Below are 24,364 nucleotides of genomic sequence, written 5' to 3'. Positions count from 1 at the left end.
GTGGTATTACAGCCTTTCCTATGTTTTTTTAACACTTTTTGTTCCAAATCAGGAGAAGCACGTTAAAAATTATTAAAGAGAAACAAGTAAAGATGGGGTCTGGATTGAATAGGGAAAGGAGAAAGAAGAGTTTGAGCTATACACGAAATATAGGCTCCATCAGTGACATACCCTATAAATGACTCAGGCCTGACTGATCTGCTGCTGTAGAAATGTACTTCTTGAAATGAAAGAACAGAAGAAACAGGAAGGACATAGGTCCTCATTTAGTTTAGTGATTAAGATGTTCAAGTAAGAACAGAGAACTCTATGGCAATGTAACATCAATAATTTTGAAGCAGTATTTATAATTAATGTTGTTCATGTTTTACTGCATCTTCTTCCAGGCCCTCTTATGTGTGAAAATAGCTGGGACTCATGAGAATAATCTTTTGTATTTAATAGGAAGCAAAAGCAGATAATCTGAAACCAGAGAAAGAAAATCTGAGCCATGTGCTTCCTATTTACACTGTTTGTAAATCTGTATTTGCATGACAAGAAGCATAACTTTTCATTATATCAATCTTTCCACTTTGAGTACTACAAACACACTGCAATTGCTCTTCCTTTTTTGTCTGTTACCAGCCCACCTAGCACTTGGTAAAGTGGAGGAAAAGCCAAAGTTTTCATCTCTAGTTACTTGTAATTGCCATTGGTGTGGAGTGGAAGCTGTTGCTGTGGGAGCTCCAGGCACCCTGCTCTGCCTGGTCAGGTGCTGGTCCTTGTTATTGAGAGCTCATCAACATTGGCTAGATATGTTAATTTTGTTCCTTCAGGAGCATTAGCAAGGCCTTTACTGCCACACCAAGTATCTCTTTTTCAGCTAAGGACCCAGAAATCAGATTATTTTCTTTTTTCCCTTACTATGGAAACGTCTCATTTTGTGTGCTGCTCTGTCTGAGTGTGATTTATAGATCATCTGTAATGTAAGGAGATATTTGGGGCAGATGTAAGGCTAACTCGTGTGTTACAGGACATAGGACATGAGATTAGATCTTGAAAAGAGGTGAAGAGAAAAATAAAATAAGGACATGACATTCATTTCCAGAAATGGAAACTATCCATATGCCAATCAGAACATAGTAAATATCTGTCTTCTTCTACTACAAAGGACTGTATAAGTGCACTATGAAAGGGTTCCCTTGTGCAATGCATACATCGCTTTGTTAGTGCTGCTTACGTGCATCAATATTACACATAGTTGTGCTGATATAATTAAGTAGTACAGAAGAGTGAGACTAGAGGCAGGGGTAAAAGAAGGAATGAAGTAGATCAGACATGCTTTCAGGACAGGATTTTGCCAGAATCACTATTTCCTGTAGCCTTCAGCATTGCAAAGAGTGGAAGAGTATCTCTGAAACTACAATTACCTATAAACTTGATGTTGTCTCCTGTACTAATTCCAGGTTGGGTTAGGAAGAGCTTAATTTCATTCAGACCTAGATTTTGTTGCCTTGGTTTGGGTAGTTTGTGTATTTTTGCAAGGCCTGCATGGCTCCTATCTACAACTGCATAGAAAATGAGACATCATTCCTAAGTGAGATTGTGGTTGATGTATCACAGCTGAAATTTTGTGGTTCTTTGTAAAGGTTTTGGATTTTTTATTGTGGGAGTTTCAGTCAATTGATAGCAGTAGTTTTATGACAGCAAAATTTGAGTAGTTTTGAGTTGAAGATCTGGAGGTTTTGATTTAATGATTTCTTGCTGGGCATTTCTCAACAGCTAATGTAGAAAATTGAGGCAATTGTTAACAAGTAGTTGGGAGGATGTAAAGCCAAACTTACAAAGGTTTGTGTTTTATAGGAGGCAGCTCATTTAGCTCAAAGTCATTCTGACAAAAGAAAAGTAATTGTCCGAGTTGCTGCAATTAAGGAAGCGATCAGTGTTGGTTCTGTGCTGAACAAACCTCCTGCAATGGGCAATGCTTGCTCAGGGTTTACTGGTGTAATCCCCATTTTCCCTCTGGGAAACCAGGAGGATTTTTGAAAACACAGAAGAAATCTTTCAAGTAAAGCTACTTCACATCATATCGGTATAAAAAGCTCTCTTATTGTACAAAAGGTAATATTGTTGTATTGTGCTTTGGAGAGCTGAATAGCTTAAGGACATAGGACTTCTTTCTTCTTCCCTCACTGGTGTAATTCTATTGACAAGCATAATTCTGTCTGATTTCCACCACTCAGGTCCTGATTTGTTTGCACTGAATCATTTCAGTCTCTCCCACTTGTCATTGTGGGTTGGGGAAAACCCACGTTGGGTCCAACCAGAGCCACCCACTCATCATCCAAAGCAATCCCTTGGAGATGGGAGCACTGCCAGCACTTCCCACAGCTATGTCCCATTGAACAATAAAGGGCCCCGTGCTCTAATGATAATTAATTACATTTTCTCATATCTTTCTATCAATCAACTGGAAATGTTTCTTTGTTTAAATAATTGTCTTTTGGTAAATAAATGCGTAAACACTACTTAAAGCATTTTGGGGTCTAATTATACTTATCTGAAAGTTAACAGATTCAAGATGTGATTTGTGTCCTAATTGTTTTAATTTGTGGTAAAACATGGTGTTGGGTGCTGATTTTTCTGAACAAGCTGATCTCTAACATAAGCAAATGAGGAACTACAAATGATTCTCTATCAAGCTCAACTACTTACTGTGCTGGGACATGTTTGGATGGTTACCTAAACCAACAATGCAGTGAGAGGAACAGTTAGTACAAATGTTAAAAACAGCTTAAAGATGCCCAGACCTGGCTGTGGTGCTAAGGATTGTGGACCCAGCATTTCCACACTGTCATTTGGGCTCCAAGCTGGACCCATGGGGCTGCTTTGCTCCTTCCATCCAGTTTTCCATCCCATTTACAGCCTCAGAGATCGCAGCTCATTCTCAGTAAATGACCTGGAGGTGAGACAGATCCCATCTAAACCCTGAGATCTGATTGCTCCAAGCTTTTGGTCATGCTTACCTTAGACTCTTTCATCTGCCTGCTCTCTCTGATAGCAGAGGAGCAGGATGTCACTGTGCTTTGTTATTCTCATTAGTTTCATAACACTGGGGCATGCATGGTTTAGGCAGAGCCTCTGGCCAGTCCTCACAAAGATAAGGTGAACTGCCCCTCACTGCAGATTCAGGGCACATAGAGCAACAGAGGAGACACGGATAAGAGAGTTGGTGGTTTCCTAGAAGGAGGCACCTGAAGAAGAACCGTGTGCTAGGGGGTGCTCTGAGGAACTGTGTACAAGCGAGTGGGGTCTGCTCACACAACTCCGCCTGATCAGATTGAGGACCATCTTAGTTCCAAAGAAGCATCTTGTCTATGGTTGTTGTGTGCATCTCCCCCTCTTTCTTCCCTCTAACACCAAAGTAATGTCACTGCAGTTCAGAGCAGTGTTAGGAGGTTAAAGTTGCAAATCCTGGGAGAGGATCAGGCAGTGCAGAGTAAGGACAGCGATATAAAGAAAGAAAACAGTTTCCTTCCATGAAACATATCTGTGGGATTTTCTGTTAGGCTTTTTTCAAGATAAGGGGAAAAGGAAAGGAAGAAAAATCCTCCCACGCGTTCAAACAGAATTTGCATTCTACTGCATTAAAATTTTTCTTAAATTGCAATTAAGCAATAAATCTTCACCAGTTGCAAAAATAAAGAGAGTGGGGTGGGGGAAATTTATTAGATAATGTAATCTTTCAGGCATTTTTTAATTTCCTTTTAAGATCTAGAATATCAGCCGGAGTCCCAGGTAAAATAGGATTCTAGTTTTCAGCCACAAGTTGCGACTCAACATGCTTAGCTAAATTAAACAGAACAGATGTGAAAAATAAGATGAGAGCTATTCATACAGCTCCCAAGTGCTCTCCCACTGCCCCCATTGAAGAGCCCGGGCTAATTCCCCTGTGTTGACCAAAGCCTGCAATTCGATCCTAAAAGCTTGTCAGAATTAAGTACGATGCTTAATATAAGTTTACATTTTTAACTGTTTTTCTTTGATATTTGACAAGGACATGGGAAGTAGCTCCAGAACTTTCTCCTGGGCCAATTTGCTCAAGGTTGCAGTGAATCATGCTTCCCTTAGGGCTGCTTGCCCCAGGGACTGTGCTTGAGACCCGGCACCTGTTAGCAGGCAGAGCAATTAATAATTAATTAAACAAATAGCCCCCTTTATGTGGCACCGTGAAATCAAAGCCTCAGCGTAAAATAGAATTTTAGCTTTTAGGTTTCCAGGAGTAACCTCTGCCCCAGCACTCGTGTGGGAGGTGGAGGGGCAGATTTCTGCTTTTCCCTCGAAGAGCAGTGACTTTTATTTATAAAAGATATTTTGAAAGAAATACAAATAGAAAGGATTGGAAAGGTCAGTCTTGTTACATCCTTGCTAGTAAACACTGCTCCATTGCAATGCCAGCAGACAGTGTCTGAATATTTAACAGCCACAGAGAAAAAGAAATGCTATACATTCTTGTGGGAAGTGGAAGCTTTCAGCTCACGTTGCTTTATGCACCTTCAGAGACGGAGCATAGCATGTCTTCCTGCTGATATTTTGGTTTCATAGATGACAAGTGCATTGTGGCTTTCTTTCCCCCCCCCAAAAAAAGTAGCTGCACATTAAGGAGATAAGTGGACTTCAAAGGGCTAAATATCAGAAAATGGAAGATGGCCACACATAAAGCTGTGCTACTTCTGCAAACCCCTTTAGTAGCCAGACAAGGTCACTGATCAGGGTAATTTGCAGGAAAAGTCAATTTCTCAAGTACCCAAGGCAGGTGTTGTGCCATTCTGTGACAATTTACTGAAACTAAATTGAGGAAGTTGAAAAAAGCAAAGGTCGTGAACCAGGGGAGAAACGAGGGAAGCAAATCTCTTTGACTGTAGTTTTAACTCCTTTTCAACCGAAGGGTATTTACAAACTACTGAGCCTGTTTCCACTTTATCTAAAATCACACTTGAGTAACTTGGACCTTCTTATAAAGGACTGGGCTAAAATCTGTGTTCATGACAAGGGCTCCTTGTAGGTAACTCTTAGCAAAGTAAAGGCAAAATGAAGAAGCAAACCTTCTCACACTGAAACATTTCTTAATCTTCATGGCAACAAATACCTGTATGAAAGTAGGTGGGATGGAAGCGAAGAGATAAAAACACAATTAAGAGAAGGAAGTCACCAAAATGACTGCAGAAAGAGAGTTAAGGTCTCAGAAGGCATCTGATTGCATCCGTGCTTTAACTGCACACTATAATGCACTTTTCAGTCTTGGTAATTCATTAGAGAACGTAGAATCGTTAAGGTCACAAAAGACTACTGAGATCACCCAGTCCAACCATAATCTGACCCCCAACATGCCCTCTTGAAACAGAGACAGATCCAAACACAACCTCCTCACTTGAACCCCTTCAGATTCAGAGGAGCTAGACAATCTGAGACTGTTAGGTGTGTTAACTCAAAGAAAACCACAAATCATGAGGAACAGTGAAGTCAATGTCTGAGAGCTTAATTAAGGTGTTTGGTAATAGTGCTGCTTTAGTCGCTTGGTGTCAGTAGGTTGATACAGCTGTCAAAATAAGGTAGGATAGAGGTGAATAGGGACTGGTTCCTACCTCATTTGAAGTCTGTTTTAAGATAATCCACAGGAGCAAGTTGGGAATAGTTCACAACTGTAAAAATCCAAAAGATCTTGGAGTTACAGACCAAAATCAGATGATTTGTTTCCACTCCCTCAGAGAAGCCTTAATGTTTCCATGTTTCTTCTTATGTTAACACTCCTCAGTCAGGAAAACGTTTAAGGCCATATTTACGCTTAGGCATATCTTAATCCCAGCATCCTTCCAGATCAGTCTGGATTTTCATTTAGACCTGGATCTTGCCCTGAGCTCTGGTTGGGATACACTCTGCGAGAATATTTGTTTCATGCTATAATTTCACAGCTCATTGGTGATGCTTAGCTATGCCTCTTACTATGAAGTCTAGGAATTTTATGGGGTAGCAAAAGACTGTTCTCTCTACTTGTCTTCAGTGGGCAGGCATCCAAATCTAATGAGGATAAACTTCCCCCAATCCTTCCTTGCAGGGAGTATTTCAAACTACTTAAAATTATTTCAATTATCAGGTCCTGCTTTGAATAGGTAGACAAGGAGTTGTTGACATACTTGTGTCAGACCTGTGCAGGCTGAAAAGACAGGGAAGCACTGCTGGCAAACTTGCTTGAGTCTGTATATGTACGCACAAGAGACTGTCCATGTGAACGGCAATGAATAGAAAGTAGTTTTGAATGTCATTTCAGTGCTCTTTTTTTGTGTTTGCGGAGGTGAAAGCAGGAGTCAAGGCAATGCTTGGCTCTGTGGAGGGTGGGTGTGAGCTCAGATGTTCAGCTGCTAATCCTCCAAAGAGGGTCCAGAAACATTTAAAGAACAGTATCTTGGTGGGATGTGCACAGTCCAGGAAAACCACAAAAGAGGAGAAAACTAATCCTACCAGAAACAACCTGCAGAGATGAATCTCAAATGTCAAAGACGAAGATGTTATTTCAGGAGATGGGCATTGAATGGGTGAATACAGTAATTTATAATAGGGTACAATAGTAACTCTGCACTGTAGATACCTGGTGACAATATGAATTTGTAACAGCTGTAGAAATAGCCATGAGAATCTGGGAGATGTCTGTGTTCTGTTAGATATGTAGTCAAGGCTGGACAGAGGGCTAAGAAAAGACAGTGAAAGCTATTGGTGCTAGATGACAGCTGCAAGACTTTGGAAATGAAAGCTGTTGAGTAATCAAAGATTTAGCAACCACATTACAGCAGTTCCTGAAATGGAACTCAATTGTTCCAGCTTCTGCATTTCTAACTGCCTTTTACTCCTTTCCTTATCTGTGGTGACCAGCACGGACCAGCAACATTGAGCTCCCTGCACATGCAGTAGAGGCCAGTAAAAGTCAACCTCTTTTTGTCTGTGGCTCTGCTCAGAAACGATCTGCAGTTAGGAGTGCACTGAGCTGGGAGCGATTGGCCCGTTTCCTGACTTTGTTTCTCTCCCACAGTACAGAGGTCTTAGTAGAAAGATTCGTTTAAATACCAAGAGGATGTAATTAACCTCCCAAATGACTCCAGCCCCAGTGCTGCATCACTTTGGCTGGCTAAAGATCTCTTTATGACAGAGCAGGTAACCGCTTTGTGTGCGCTGGCTATTCCCAAGTGCTGCTGGTCATATCAGCTTCTCGGTCAGACCTGCTAGAAATACAATCTGTGAATTCCTTGTAAGTGCAAGACTATTTTTATTTAGCTATTTCAGGGCCCCACTGCCTGAAAACCAATACAGTTGTTTAACTTTGAGGAAAAGAGCCCTAATCTCTCTAGCTTCTATCCCATGTCTTTTACATCCTGAGACTGGAAACAATCTATATCCTAAACAGTCAGAGTTTCAGGAATGTTAAATCAGAAGGCTCTATCTGCAGTGGGCAAGGGGACATGAGTTAGTTAGTCAGGCAAATAAACAAACACAGTTAAACACACAAATAAAGCCACCACACCTGCAGGAATGTTAGATATGTTAAAAGGGGTTGCATCCCTAGGCGAGCTACACTGGTTCACTTTTCATCACCAATGACCATGTTACACATGCAGCTGGTGACATTACTTAGCCTCCAGCAAGGTCAGAGCACGCCGCAGAGTGAACAGAGGAAGAACTGTTCCCCTGTTTGTAGCAAAAACATGGTCAGAAGTGATTTGAACTCCAGCTGCAACTTGGCCTGCCTAATGATATCTAAGCAATCCCTCTGCTAAGGGCTGACTTCCCTTTCTTGTAGCAGCATCTCACTTCCACAAGGCTGCCTTTAAAACAAAGATACGTTTAAAACATCTTTTTATCTCCTAAAGTTTGTTTTTATAGGTCTTCCTGAAGTGGGCTATAGCAAAATGATTATTTGGTGATGGGTTACAATAGAGGTCTCTGTTACACTTTGCAGTTCTTAGAATAAAGTCACCAGGCTGTGTGGCAGACTGGATTTAAAGGAGTAGGTTTTGAAGATGCTCAGCAGGATGTGGTTCACTCCAGTGCTTATTGGGGCACTCTGAAATGCCTACACACCCTTGCTGAGCCTGTCTGAAGGACAGCTGCCTGACTCTTGAATACAGAATCATAGAATGGCCTAGGTTGAAAAGGACCATAATGACCATCTAGTTTCAACCCTCCTGCTGTGTGCAAGGTTAACATCTAAGTGTTTTCTATATCTGGACAGACATGTTCAGTGATGCCACATTAACTATCAAAGTGAACCTCAAAAAGCAAGAGATCTAAATGAGGAATTGAAACACAGGCTGATATCTTCAACCTGTTTGTGTGAAATAAAGTTCAATATACACAACATACCTTTAGCACAGAGTTTATTTATTTTGATTTCTGCTAATAGAAATGCATAAGAATTATTAAAGCAGTTTGTTGGTTTGCCTGAATCTTAATCAAAGGCACTACCAGAAAAGCTTTGCTACTTCAGAAAAACTTTAAGTTTTGGCAATCGCTAGAGGGGTTAAAAGAGGCTGTGCATGGGGAAGATAACCTAGGTTTAAAAAAACTATAGTCATCATTGTTCATTTATTCTCTTTATTGAGGTAATTTAATTATCATATAGACACAAACATTTGCTCCCATGCTGGGCTCTTCACATCTGTTAGTAGAGATTTGATTAGGTCTACACAAATGTGCTAGATTATACCATCTAGTTGGTGAAATTCAAGCCACCTGGATATTTTAGCAACATCAATAAGAATAATTCTCTTTTTCCAAATCAGTAAATCCAAGATATATTAAAAAGAATTAATTAATGAGTACCAGATAGGCAAAACAAACATTTGACAATGAATCATATTATCAAAGGTTTTGTGGGAGATCCCTCTCAGCTTATGTTTAGATGTCAAATTATATTACCAAAACTAAACAATCTGTTAAACCGATCTCTTAATGCAGTAAGTCTCAGCACCATACTCTCTTTTTTTTCCCCGAAGTCCTCTGTGATAACCAGCAGTGCAGCATTTAAGGACAACAGTAGCCCTAGCAATAACGATGCCTTAACATGTTTTTAGTGTCATGCACTTTTCTTTCCTTTTTTATTTTTATTTTTTGGCTTGTAGGATCTGGTGATGGAAAATGTTAATCACTCAAGGAGCCATTAGGCAAGCAAGTCAAGCCAAAGAGAACTAACAACCTAAGTGTGCATTTCAGGGTTATGCTTTCAGAAAGTGAATGACCAAAAAAAAACTTGCATGGAATTTGTAGTAAATGCAGCTATTAAGATTATGCACAGTGATATTAAGATAAAAAGAGGAGAGAGAAAACTGTGGTTGTTCACTAGGACTTCTCTCAAAAGTAGTTTAGGGGCTTATGCAGATGTGCCGTTCTTCTTTATTCTTTCTTTGGAAATGAACTGCAGGAATTAAGTTAGGTGGAGTATTTGTTTGGAAAAGAGAACTTTAGGCTGAAGTTGGATAGAAGAAGCCTTTGGTCTGGAAGCATTTATGAAGTATTTATGAAAACGCTTTAAGCACTTATGCAACCACAGAAGCCTTTGCATTAAGTTCTAGCAGTTTCTTCAGAATGGGAGAGGTGAAATGCATGGCAGTCGAACTGACGTTTGGGAGCAGGTTCATAGACTGCAGTATTTGTGATACCTGTGGGTTCCTGGGCATGCATATATTGGTTCTGTTCCCAGTGGGCCTGTCACTAAACCTCTGGATGAGCAAATATGCCACTGGTTTGTTTTCATCCTTGCCTGACCAAGACCAATCACGCTGAGCAAGGTTCAGCTTTCTGGATGAAGGTCTCTGAATGAAGGCCCATGGCCATGACCAGGTTGCGCTGTTTGTCTAGGCACAGTCTTGTCAGAAGTGGTGTTAAGGCTTATGCTATAACTTGTCACTGCAAGAGTGAGTTGGAGTAAAAGCTTTCTAAATCCATATAATCGTACGTAATTGTTTACTTAATGAAATTATTTTTAAAAGAGAACAATTGAATGACGATGATTCAGTCATAAGAATTTGCTTCTAAATCTCAAAAGTAGCCTCTTCTGGGAGGATTTATTATCAGATGGATGTGTTTTTACTCTCAGGTGATTAGACGCTTATGAAATGTGCCCAGTATATAATCATACCTAATGCAGAGAACAACAACCATATGGCAAGCGCATCCTCTCACAGCCTTGAGAACCCAAAGGAAGTCACTAGGCTTCCCTTGGCCTGCCATTATTTGGACAGAAATTGGAGTTATGTTTGTGAATGCATGGGCTTTGACCAGTACTAGAGACATTCATGGGGCTGAAAGCTTTGGCAGAAGCTGTTTTCATTGCTGATCAAATGGAACTTGGGAAAGGGGTTAGATTTATGGACAGTGAGATATGCTCTTGGTCTTCTGCTGATAGCAGGCTGGAGTAGAGTCCAACCAGACAGCTGCTTTCTGCTGGTTTTCTGTGAAGTTTCTAGAAGGTCAATGGTTTAAGTAAAGCAGGATTTTTAGAAATGCTCGAGTAATGTAAGCAAAATTTTCTATTTAGAGGATGCTTCACAAACCTTTCTCCAAGTCAGTATTAATATGGTAAGAAACCATAATGCCCATGACTGCTTAATTCCAGTATCAAAAGTGACCTAAAGAATTATCAGTTTGATTCACATATTGCATTTTGAGTTGCATTCCACAACATGGCGAGCTGGGTTTAAGGTTCACAAAATTGCTGGAGCTTTATGGCACCATTTCAGGTTCTTTTTCCAACTTCATTACAGACTGGAAATGACGTGAAATCATATCTTATTAACCTTAGTGCAAATTACATGGGGAGCAGCATTACAGCAGGACTCGGCAATGGAAAGGCAGACCCTCCGGGGTGCTTACAGAGTCTTGCTTTGCTATGTATGGTCGCAAAGTCTTCCCACCCTGTTCAAAACAACAGTCTGTAAGTGTTGAATATGATCACACACATTTCTTGCCTATAGGTGTGTCCTACTGCAGCATTACTGTAATTCCAGTAATAACCATAATGGGAAAGTCTACAGTTTAAAGCTTACTTTTTTTTCTTCCTTTCTAAGTAAGACTAAAAAGAATTCTGCAGGACCTTTTATCTGTAGGATTCTTCTCTCTGTTCTGACAATAATTACACCCTTATTCCTCCCCTCTGCATTTGAACACATCCATGGACAGCCAAGGAAGTAAAACATCAATGCAGATGCAGTGTCTTTTGTGAAATGCTGCTTCAGGCTCATGGGACGTGTTGCATTTGATTGATATATGCAGTGTCTTATAGCGGCTGAAGGTTACCTCGTTTCTAAAGAAAGATAAGGATCAATTGTCACTAGGACACCGAGAGTAAAAGAAGCTGAAAAGTACACTCTACAACAAAGAAAATGAAATGTGAATGGGCTTGGAAAGGTGCAGCTTTAACGGGTTTGATTGATTGCTCTCTTGCTCACCAAAAATATTACAGAAGTATTGATTGGAGTTTCTTCAGCGCTTGAACCCAGAAATGAAGGGGTGTGATCTGCAGATGTATCAGGTGTCTGTTCTGCTTCTATGGGCAAAAACTATGCTGAGGACATGCATGGGTTGAGCTGTGCAGCAGCCATCTGGGTGGCTCTGGGGCTGGGCAGACCTGGATGCTCCCAGACAGTAATACAGTGATGACTGTGACACATGGGGTGGGGCTGGGATCCATAAGAGATAGTGGAGGCTGGTGCCCAGGGAAGGCTCAGTGCCTGTGCTTTAATGAAGTACTGCTAATCAGAGTTGCTGCACAATGAAATGCAACTAGCCCAGTGGGAGTGCTTACTTTTCTAGATGTGCCTCTCCTGAATCTCACAGAGGCACTGCCCTAAGCTTGTCTTCTGTGCTGATAAAGCATTCTGTTAATACAGACTTGCTGATTGTCCATAGCAAGTAGGTGGTTGATGGGAGCAGAAGTAAGTCTGGAGTATCTTTAAATGTGCTGCATATTGAATTCTATAAATATTGGGCTCTCTGATTACAGAGGATCAAAGGCAAAAAGAACTGGTTGATACTGAGCCCTTAAAAATCAATTCTTTAGGAAAATGCCTGCCCTTCTTTAGTCTTTTGGAATAATAATGGATGAAGTGATTTCAGCTGCAGGAGACACATTGCAGACAGCTGCTGCTTTGTGGGTTCAGAAGTGTTATTGTGAAGGGGTAACAACAGCACAGATTTGACAAAACAAAAGAAGAGTTAAACATCTTTATGAGAAACAACAGACAGGAACAGTCTGTTCACCAAACAGGACACACCTAACCAGGAGCTCAGGTTCACTCTTAATTCCAATAATATGGGATGGTTTGCGAAGCATGTTTGTCCACAGAATGATTCATATTAAATATCTTTTATTGTATTCCTAACTATTTTTAAAAGTAAGCTTGAGAAAAGCTTAGCTAACTTGATAGTAATCTAGAAAGACAGAAAACAGGCCTTCTTGCCAGTTTGTGGTTAATTATGGTAAACTTCTATCTGTAATTTACTCCTGCCCATAATGGAAAAGAGAGTTTTGTTTAAATGTGCATTATATTACATGGGGTTACATCCCACATGGTGACACGGCACAGTGTAACTTCATACACGCAGATAAAATGTGGCATATTTTTTCAATGTATCAGAATAGAATGCAGAGATATGCTCTGGTATAAAAGATGTTTAGAGAGGACCCATTTCTACAAGCCTGCTTTGTGCCAAATAGCAGTCTCTAATGGAAATGCTAATCACCATGTTTTTCTGCAACCCTTGCAGAAGTAAATCCAGAGTATCTTTTAATTGGGAGCCTTTCTTTATGGTCTTCAGATGTTTATAAATATGCACAACCTAATCTGATTAGGGCCAGACTCTACATGCTGCCTGCTTTAACAAAACAGGAGAAAGTTCTTGCCTGCAGCCTCTGAATTCTGCTCCTCTCTAAGTCTCCTGCATTCTGGTATTTCAGCATTTGAATGCCTGTAATAGAGCATTAAACAACAGCCAATCCTTTGTTCACCCCCTCTTCTGTTGGAGAAAGAAGGAACTGCACTAGTAAGTGGGTAAAGGTAATAAGAACATTTTTGAGGGGCCTATTTTTCTTGTTGCAAAATACGCTTTAGTTGTAATGAAAATATTTCATGCAATGGTATCATTTTTAATGAGAATATAGATCAGAAGGAAAAAGTAGAATGGGACTCTTTACAAAGCTTGCAATGCATAAGCTTTCATTTCTGAAGCAGAGTTCTTTAGAATTTATGCTGCTCTAAGAATTGCAATGACCAAGCTGAAATTTTTCAGTGTAGGTGAATATAATATTTCAGTCGCTTAAAGAAAAGTCATAGGGAACTTCTAAATTTTCTGTCTTTCATACCACATCTGAATTCAATCACATTTTAAGGCAGCGTATTGCTTCAAGGAATAGAAGGCCTATCCTTCTCACAGGTTCAGCTTGGGGAATTTCACTTACTGCTAAGCAGCTCTGGGCAATATTAAAATTGCCTAACTAACTTCCACTTAGGTGTCGAATCTGTTCTTGGCTCTGTGCCTTCCAAACTGGCTTGCTGGTAGGAAACGGTACACTTTGAACACAAGCTGAAATCTGGACTGTCTGAATACATCCTTCCATTCCTTTCATGAGTTTCATTTTGTGGCTCACTTACACTGACTGTGATTAAGTCTGGTAACAGCTTCCAAGCGAAATTTTGGCTCATTTGGCTCAATGGGATTTTATGAAACAAAAGAGGACAGATTTTTAGGTGTCTATATGTGGTCTGGGACCTCTTTCCACCTCCTCATTTCTCCTCCCCAAGGGGTACATATTATGACCAAGTCTTGGTGGTGAAATCATAAAAATTCATCACTCGTTCACAGTGTGCAAGCCGTGATCAGGAAGACAATTTTTTAGTGTAAGGTAATGTTGACCTTAGCAGGAATAATTTGTGCCCTTCAGCATCTGCAGATGTGTAATAGTCTCTGGAGTGTTGTCTGACTGAATATATATATAATATTTTTTTAAAAGTGTCAGCCAAGTCCAAGGTCCAAATGTAAAATGTATTGCTCATGATCACTAGGAGGATTTGTGTTTCTGAAGAATTGTGGTACAGAGAGCAGCAAGAGATACAGATGCAATTGGAACGTTTTCAGTTCCTGATGAGGACAGTCCAATACTGCTCAAGTTGGGGAAGAGAAAATTGCTCTCTTTCTCCTGGACCTAAATCTGCAAATTCACAAGCAGGGACATATCTCTAAACAGAAATATGCTCAAAATCTTCTATAGGAAACACGTGAGTTTCCATCCGTGCTGAATTCTGCAGAAATACGTGGTGCTATTGTATGATATAACGTATAATGGAATCGTTTTGTAAACTTTCATTAGGCAGATAAAATGGCCTTTGCAATATTATGTATAAAAAGAAATGCCTGTTTATAAAACAGTATAGTATCTCTACATGAGCTGGTGATGGAAGCCTTGTCTGTGCCTTGGAATGTCCTCATCTGTGGCTTTCAAAGCTGTAGCCCAAACTGAGTCTTGGCATGGCTACGCTGGCTTTCACTGCTGAGTTTGGCACCTGAATGTGCCGGAACCACAGAAGATCTAGAACAGGACATAATTGCTAGGTAGGGCATATAATGAGATGTCTGTCTTTACAAATACAGATGTTTTCTCTCTTGAAACCCACATGTCTGTGGAAAGCTGACAGAAGACTGTGTGTGACTGAAACATCCCTTAAGCCTTGTGACAGTGTTAGTGAGATTTAGGCATAGCGTAAAAACAATGCAGTGGCTGGATGCACAAAGCTGCCTCATCGTTTCAAGAACTGCAACACCATTTCCAAGAGAAAACTTGGTAACAAAATCCCCCCTTTTTGGAGTTTGGTGCAAGATGCAAGAGATCTGGAAGATGTGGGTGCAGAACTGGTAGAGACATAAGAGACAGTAGAAGTGGTTCATCAAGTACAGTGCTGTGCCTCTTCTGCTCTACCCAGAAGAACCCATGAGACATCAGAGTGTCATTAATTTATCACCCATGTAATCCAGGCTTGGTGAACTTCCTATTGACTCCATACAGATAACTTTGGGAGGATGCCAGTTTGTGACTGTGCTTGCTTTTGTGCAAACATCCAGTGTGAACCACTGATCCTTTCTGATATTTAACAAGCCTTACTTCTTACTCACACTTGTGATCCACTTGCTAAATATGTCCAACTTATCCAAGAAAAATTAGTGGGCTACATCAGCACAGGATGGTTTACACATAGAGGCTGTTTTTAAAAAAGAAAATGCAATGTATCCTGTTTGCAAGCGTGTATGCTGGAAAAATTAACACATACATATTTGCATATATCCTTATAAAGGCAGCATGGTTATTCAGAATTGTGACAGGTCCCAGTCATGGCTTTTGAAAAAGTGTCAGCTGTGTATTTAAAGCAGATTTGTAGCTGCTGTAATTGAGATTTCACTGAAATTAATAGCTATCGTCTTTCTCTTTCTGTAGCCATAAAATACCCGTATCCTTGTGCAAAACAAAAATTAATGGCGAAATACCTTCACGTGAAACCGAGTCTCCAGTGTTCACAGGCAAAACTGTACATCCATTTCAAGGCAGAATTCAACCACCCTGTATAAACAGAATCCAATATAAATATGAAAACGCTTCTTTCTCTTCCCTTAGTTGTTCTGCTGAGACAGAAATTCATCAAAAGGTGAATCACTCTTGCAGCTGATACGTGCCAAGACATGAAGAAATGGGGATGGCCTGTGAAATAAGAGGCAATGGGAATAAGAGTGAAAACAAAGGAATTGCTCAAAAAATACTGGATGCTATTTCACGATAATGGAAAATAATTATCAAAACCTATGAATGTTGCATCTGAATTGCTGTCTGCCCTTGTGTGGAAATCATATGGGTCTAAAGTGTTGTGCTAGAAATTAATGAAGATAAAATTAAAACACTTGTAATGTAAAAAAATTACATGCTTTCTCATAGGATTGAGACATAACACTCAAGAGGATTAGCTTATAAAAAGTCAGATAATCCTCACTGGCAGGATAAATATAACTTATAGAAATTTTTGAAGCATGCTGTCCAGAAGCGTTTCACTAAAATTAATTTAGCAATGAAATTACAATTCCTTCAGACATTTTTCAGAAGTTGTTAAAGACTGAGCAAAAATATTATTAGAACATTATTTTCTCCTGTACCCAAATTTCTTCTCCCTCTCGGCAGCATTAGGTGGCTGCTTACAGCTCTGCTTATCCCAGCAATGATGAGAGAGGAGAATAAATGTGATTCTGTGCTAGGATTTTTCCTTGTATTTCACAAGGAAACTTCACAATACTCTTCACATGGGAAGAAGAGAGATTTAAGTACGTGCATTTGTTGTTTAGTGTGAAAAAGGAGTCAACAAACAGTGGGAAAGGGGTTTGGGTACAGTTTGCTGTCTTGATGGGATGCCTCAGTGTGTGAACTTAGCTGGAGAAGGAGGGATAGCTGATGGTAGAAAGGTAAGAAAGGAACCTAGAACTGAAGAAATGCTGAGGTGAGATAATGGTTAGAGATATTTAAGACAAGACAGAAGGAAAAAAAAAGGAGGTAAATATCAGTCTCTCAAGGAATGTTTTGTGCCAGTTTGTCTTTGGAAAGTACATGCAGTGAGATGGTCTAACATGATAATTCCAAGGTAGGGGCTGACCTAATTGATGAGATCTTTAAGTTGAAAGCAGGGGAAAGAAAACACAGATAACAATGCTGTAAAAGGGCATACTGACTGGTGCAAATGTCTAGCACATGGCTAAGGATCTAGGTTTGAGCAGTAAGAACTAAACTAACTGTATTGCTGGAGAAATACCGTGGTTACAGTGGCTAGAATTGGATCAGATTCAAACAACTTTCCTCATCAATTGTAGAAATGTTGTATTGGCAGTATACTGGAGACTGACTTTAGACCTCCTCTTTGTATTTGAGTATGGAGTAAATTCTTTGTCATGCTGAAAAAAAAACATGTTATCAGAAGTGGCCACTGAGAGAATGTTTAAACCAAATGTGTACTGAAGAAGAAACACTCATTATCATAGCTGCTTAATGGTTCCTGCGGTGGTAACAGATGCATTCCCTCCTCGTTGGGTCAATGAAAAGATGTGATTCTATTTTAATGATGCTTTTGATAGATGGAGAGGACTTTGAACTGTTTTTGGAAGGCAATCGTAGGGAACAACCCAAATCCAGTTATAATGAGTTTATGGAGTTTCAATTCAGTAGTAAGGTAAAAATTAAGCAACTAGCAATTTCTATCTCAAAAACACCAACATTAACATACCTGCTTAATAAAGAACACACAATTGCCAATCAGTGTGAATCCAGAGAAACCACTCTTTATTATTTGTAAACTCTATTTAGTATGAAATTATAACATGCACAAAATCATTTTATTTGTTTTTAAAACGTGCTCACCATTTTTATAAGATAAGAATTACTTTCTTTTACACGTCCTGAGCAATGGACTCTTTAATATACTACAGTAGCATGGAAGGAATGCTTTAAACAGAATCAGGTCAGAAAAACAGGGTAGATGGGAAGCTGTGGCTGCACTAAACCCATACATTAAGGTTATGCATTGTTATTTTCTATGACACCAATCTTTGCAGCAAGTTTATCACTGACATTCATATGCATTTACTGCGATCCCATGGCCCAGTTTTCTCAGTTGTCAGTTTAATATAGATATCCCAAACAATGGCAAAATAAAATTATTTATAATGACTCCCATATGTCCCATACAATTATTTTAAGATCTCTCTGTTTGCTTACATCATGACCACATCACCTTTGGGGAGTGTCAATGGGATGTCTCTTACGCAGGGCTGAATAATTTCATATAAGCGACAGATTCATGTATATTTTCCCTAGTTATAATGATACTCTATTCAGTCAGTAAAAAGCTTGCAGACTCTTTTTAGGCAAACCTTCTCCCCAGGCTGAGGAGTGAATCCCACAACTGAGTAAATATTTTATTTTCATATATCACCACTAGCACTGTAATACAAACTTCTCAGAGTAAACAGCTTCAGCAATTGCAATTGTGATATGTGAATGGCATGCCTTGCCTTTGAAGTCAGCCTGTGCAGTGCAGAATCGAAAGTAAACAGTGAAACCTAAAGTGCTTTGGGTTTTTCCAGTCCCTGCAATTTTGGTTTGACAGCCCTGGCTGAGCAGCAACTGGAGACAGCCTTCCCTGGGCACTGAGCTTGTGTACTGCAGCCCTAATGGGGACGACAACCTCTTGGATATGTGACACTGTTTTATGAAGGAGAGGTTTGGTGATCTTATATTTAATGTTTTAAAAAAAAAAAAAAAAAGGCCAGTTTTTACTTTCACAGAGTTTAAATGCATGCAAACTTTGTGGTTTAGTCACTGAAATCTGTGATACATGGAAAAATACCTGAATTTTCTGAGCTGGTGGAATTTTGGTCACCCTGTTTTTTGTTGATGTTGTTATTTTCAGTAGCTTCTTGCTTGTCCCTTGAGCTTGAGTCACTGATGACCTCCCTGGGAGAGCTGCACTGCAACCATATGGATGTCATCCTTGCACAAGGGACAGGGAATGGCGCAGGTGTTGTGGTATGGGAAGTCTGTACCCCAGTGGGTGCCATTGGTGAAACTGGTTTTGAAATTGCCATTGGTTTGGGAAAGAGACATCAGGGCACATGGTGCCCTCCTGGAAGACACTTGGTGTTGCAACACTGCAAGAGCAGAATCAACCTGATTCTCAGAGATTCACCACAGTAAATGAAACATAAAAACAGCTCCGCATGCAATGACTAAACCTTTAATTGCCTCTCTGAATGATGGAGAGAGGCTACAATCTGATAAACATGTTTAATTGCTGGCAATTACAAAAAAAAAAGAAAAAACAAAAGACAATCTTTTTGAAATGCAGCAAGTATTTTGAAACATCATTTCAACACAGTAATGACAACTACGCTACTCTTAGGAAGTGGGTGACAGGAAATTTCTTCCATTAAATTTAATGGAGCGGGATTAGGCTCAGTGTTGCATGGAATGGACACCTGCAGCAAAATCATGATGTGGGATTGGTGAGAGACTCATGCTTGGAGGTGTTTATTTTATCCCTTCTCTTTTGGAAAGGATAACTCTGTAAGATGTTGCCGTTCTTGTGGAATGATTGAGTGACTCCATGTCATTCATGGTTTGTGTGTATGGACAAGAGGAGTCCCATCCACTACCCGCAGAATTTCTCATAGTTGAGCCAATGCTCAAAACTCTGTTTATTCTTATTAAGTACATATGAGAGAGTTCATGAAAGTCTGTTACGTAGTAATGGTTAGAATTGGTGGTCTTAAAGGCCTTTTCCAACGTAGGTGATTCTGTGATTTTATGACAATACTCTGTGAAGACTGTTGGCAAAACCTGAAAAAGGTTTTTGCTAATTTCTCTGTGGGCGTGTTTCCTTTAAAGCTGGCAAAGCAGAAAAAAAACCACCTCTCTTTAAATCTCTCTGCCAAGCCATTGATTTAGTGCCCCTAAATCCTGATTGGTAATGTAACCTACCAAAATCTTATAGCATGCTGCCCAAAAGTGCAGCTAATTTTAGAAAATGGCTGAAGTGTCCAGGGATTTACAGGAGGGGAGAAGAAGCCCTGATGAGTGCTGTGACTTCAGTCTGCATTCAAGAGGAGAGGTTTGTTAGGGACTCAAGCAATTCCATGCCTGATTATGTGAAAAATAGATGCAGTAATACACATATAACCAGCCTGTCTTAGGTGTTTTCTTATATCCCAGTGCTCAAGCATCATCTGAGAACCTCATCATCTCCCAAATATATTTAGTATTTCAATGAAGTGGAAAAGCACTGTTATCTCCAGATGAGGACGGGGGGGAAAAGGGTTCTCAAACAATTAATTTGCAGGTGGGGAGGAAAGGCACAGAAAGAGTAAGTCGATCAGGAGAAAGAAGTGAATCCAGGTGTTCCTACTCTCTTACCTCGCCCTTCCCTTCCCGCTGTCAGTCAGCTGGGAGATGAAGTTCACCCAGCACTAAAGCTCTGCACCCCCAGGACTCTTCAAGAACTCAGAGCCTGATGGTAGTCCAGCCCTGATTCCTTTCCCCTTAGGTCACCTTCAGCAACAATGTGATGTTTGGGCATGATCTTTTTGGATGTTGTGTCGCATGAAGGACGAGACAGACCCTGCACTCAGATGCAATTAGTTAAACCATCCCAGGCGGAGCAAGGTGGGTCATTTGGTTTCTAGCACTGTTCACTTGGTTGTGGAGGTTGCCAAGTCTTGAAAATCTACAAACAGCACCATGCTGGTGTGCTGGGTATAGTTATTAGGAGAGTGATGCTGAAAGTTTAAGTAGTTGAGATATTTTGTGACGGGTGTTGCGTTAGAGGGCCTGCAAAACACTCAGCGTGTGGATAGAAGAGGACGTGGTTGGTGAGATGACTTTATGTATTTTGTTCCATGATAAAATAAAGCTCAAAGCCTCAGGAGAATAGTTGAAAGCTTCAAGGAGAGCTTGTCTCTGGGCATGAGCTGTGGTGATATTGGCTGCTACAGTTTAGGTTTTGGCTGCTCATGTACCAGTAGAAGTTGATAGTTTGGGGTGGTGGGATTTCTTTTTGCCAACTGCTATTTCCATCTGGAAGGTCTGTGTACCCCACAAAGCAAATGCAGCAATGAGAAAAGCATAAACAAGCACAGAGACTTGCATATTAATTCTTTAGAGAGTTCTTATCTACCTGCTTGTCTTTTGTTTTACTTATTTATTATTTTTTTTTACAAAAGGTGATTTTGTGGGGTACCTGTGTGCCTGTGTCATTTCAAGGTCTTGTTAGAAACATCAGCCAACAGTCAGACTGTCGATGTCCTTCCTTGACACAGTGCATACAGCTGTTTCATTTATTCTGGGGCTACCCTTATGTGCCTATTCAGTCAATGGTGTGTTTGTTATTGACTGATAAGAGAGGTACCACTATTCCTTCTTTTCCATCACATACATCTGGGTGTAGGTATGTATGTGTGCTATAAGCTGCCTTAGCTCACAAGGTCATGAGAGAAGTGATGAAAAGTAACTTCAGAATGAGGGATGATCTCTTTTTATTTTTAAATTACATTTTATTTCATTTGATATATATATATATTTATTTATTATTTTTTTTTACAAGTTGCCACAGATTACTTCTGGAGTCTTTTTTATTATATACAATAATAAATATTTACCTGACATCAACTGTGCCACACACTATACTGTAACTCATGCAATAGAAATATCAAGTGTCTTGGATTTAACCACAGTAAACTCTATATCCATGAGATATTTTTTATTTCCCTACATGCTATGGAAGGTCTTGTATTTCTTTTAGGACCATAATGGAAAGAACAGATTCACAGCTTTGGAATTCATTCCTTCTTGATCTGAAACTGCCTGAATTTCATGACATTCAGACATGCAGAAAGTTCACCTTTTCTCCCCCAGGCATTTGAGAATGACGAATAACTGTGGTGGTGGTGGGGAAATCAATTTTTACTGTTATTATTATTACCTGTCTTACCAGTAATGGTTTATATTAAATTCTGCTGCTTTTCTTAAGTTATTACTTGAGATTAAGGCTGTGGGGGGGAAAAATGTCTGAAAATATGGTTTAGATAGAACCAAAAGCATTTAAATGAAAACCAAGTAATACTAATACTGGTCAAAGAAAACTTTTTACTACACTAGTAACAAATTAGTTTCCTCTCATGATGGGCATATGTAATGAAAGTAAAACAATGCAAACCAAACCCCAGACTTAAACACCTTTCCTTGAATGACTGAGCAATAATGTCTTCTGCCATTGAAACAGTCCAGCTCACCAAGCACACATTCTGCAAAATCAGGTCATAAAGATGTGGATGGAAGGATGAATGGGAGTCCTTACTACCTCTGTTTATGTTAAATCTTTCCCCTCAAAAAAGATCTGGACTAATTTTAGGCTGACTGTTAGGCTACTGCTTAGTAATTAGACTATCAATAAGAAACAAACAAACAGGATTTTAAGGTGATCTTTAAATAGCAAAATGATTAGGTCCATATGGTTGGGTGTTGCCACTAAATTTCATATAAATCACATGAAAACATACAGCTGTATTCAGAAGCTATCATTAATACTGCAGTAATGGTAAAGAAGCCCTGGTTATAGACAGAAACCCATTATGCTCTGCACTGTGCAAATACAGAACAAAGAGTCAGTTTTTGCCCTTGGATGCTTGTAATCTAAGACAAAAAAAAAAAAATCAAGCAGTCTTACCAGATAGATAGGGAAGCACACGGAAATAATTAGGTAAGAGTAATCAGAATTTAAAGTAATTGCACTTACTATCAGGTGTCTTCATGCTGCTATCAGAGGGGAGGAGGTGTTTTTGGAGGCATTTGAGAGAGAACAATGATCTGGGTTTGCTGATATTTATGGGAGCTTCTTCCATGCGTGAAGGCTGGCATAGGAGAAAGGGCAAAGGTGCTCACTGGTAAACATAACAAATGGGTGATGACGGCAGGCATCGCTGCCTGATCAGCAGAGGGAGTTGACATGTTGATAACATAGGAAAAAAAATGGTAGGTGGAGTGTGGATAGGTCATGAAGGGCCTTTAGAGTGAAGATGAATAGTGTATGCTTGATGCAGTGCCAAGTTCATGGATGATTCACTGTTCTTTTTTGAAAGTCTAAATTTCTACATTATTTTTATATGATTAATGTTATCGAGTACTTTTGACTTGTTTTCTCATAATAACAAACATTCCATTCATTTTACAAGGAATCTATTCAATGTAATTGATGGATTCATTGAGCTCAATGAAGCTGATGTCATGACGTGTTGGTACATTACTATCAGTTACAATAGTTCAGTGCACAGTAAAGGTCAATTAAATAACTTAATATAAATTGCTTGATTGTTTCTTGGTAAAAAGAATCAGACAGATCACTGTAGTTTTGAGGCAGGCAGTATTAATTGCCTGGAGAAAGTATTAAAAGCTATAGTTAAATATTGAATGCTGCCCAAATGTGACATCTGGTAGTGAAGTTTTTTGTGTGGATGTGTCTAGCTTTTTATCTTGTGATTATACATGATGACTTCTTTTTATGCCTTTCCAAGAATTGAAGTTTGGAGTAGGGAAGCTGATCCCAAGGTGCATTTTCAGTGACAGTGAATATATTGAAGAAAATACCAGGTATGCTTTATTAGCATAATTTAAGCTACTCAACTCCCTTCTCTGTGGAAACATGGGCAGATATCTACATAACGAAATGATCTTTCTCCCATGCAGTGCTTCAGAGCATTCAAAGTAGCTAGTCACTTTATGCCTGCATAATTCTACAGAATAACAGTAAAATAACAGAATAACTTCCAACCCCTCTTCAGACCCTCTTTAAAACCTGAGTTGTATCTGGCCTATCTATATTTACAGATCCTCAAGCAATGTATCTTTGCCAGAAGCATCTCATTGGTACCCAGTAGTGAAGCATCTGAGAATCCTAGTTTGATCGCATAGGATGTACCTCCTTGTATAAGCAGCAGACAACATTCCTTGCAAATGGGTGACTTCCTTTTTTTAAGAATAGTTCAGCTTTGGCTTCCTATGGCAATCTTTTAACCATCCTACTTAAGTTCCAATTGCTGATAAAGTCAAAGAAAATGTTAAATGCCTTCATCTGTGTAGGATGAAGCCTGTAATCCTGAATGAAAACTTATGCAAATCTTGGTGAAAATGTGCTTGCCAGCATTTTCATTGCATTTGCTTTGTTCGGGGCACTGCAATCAACTGGAATTCATCCATGAACTGTGTTTATTAGAAGAATGGGAAAAACATGTCTGTGAAGAGAAACTGGATAGCGGGTCCTGTATCTGTGCATGTATATTACATGAAAAAATCTTCATGTCATTCATTCTCATCAAAAGTGCCTGTAGACCTTTAGCTGTACTGGTTGTGGACAGCTAAATTCTGCTTCCCTACATATCTACAAGATGTGCCTTCTGGCAAGGGAAATCGGGGGCATGGCATATTTGGAAAATCCATGAGAAAGAAACTACAAGATTGTGATGTCTAGAAACAGAGATGAATATTCTTGAGCAGGGGAAGGAATGCTTTCTACTTTAGGAATATGTATGAATGCAGAACAAAACCAAGCTTTTCCTCTAAAACCAGTGGACTGTCTTCAGCTACTACTGTAAGTGGTGGAGTGCCACTGCTTTCCTTAGAGCTAAGGTAGATCCTTTTGTAAAGGTGAATTCATGATCTTTCCTTGAAATAAGATATAAATATCAGAGAGAGGACAGCCAGCTTTGACAA

The sequence above is a fragment of the Coturnix japonica genome, chromosome 6, assembly GCF_001577835.2.
Source record: "Coturnix japonica isolate 7356 chromosome 6, Coturnix japonica 2.1, whole genome shotgun sequence".
Taxonomy (NCBI): domain Eukaryota; kingdom Metazoa; phylum Chordata; class Aves; order Galliformes; family Phasianidae; genus Coturnix; species Coturnix japonica.
The sequence above is the reverse complement of the archived record's forward strand: the minus strand, read 5'-3'. Positions refer to the sequence as shown.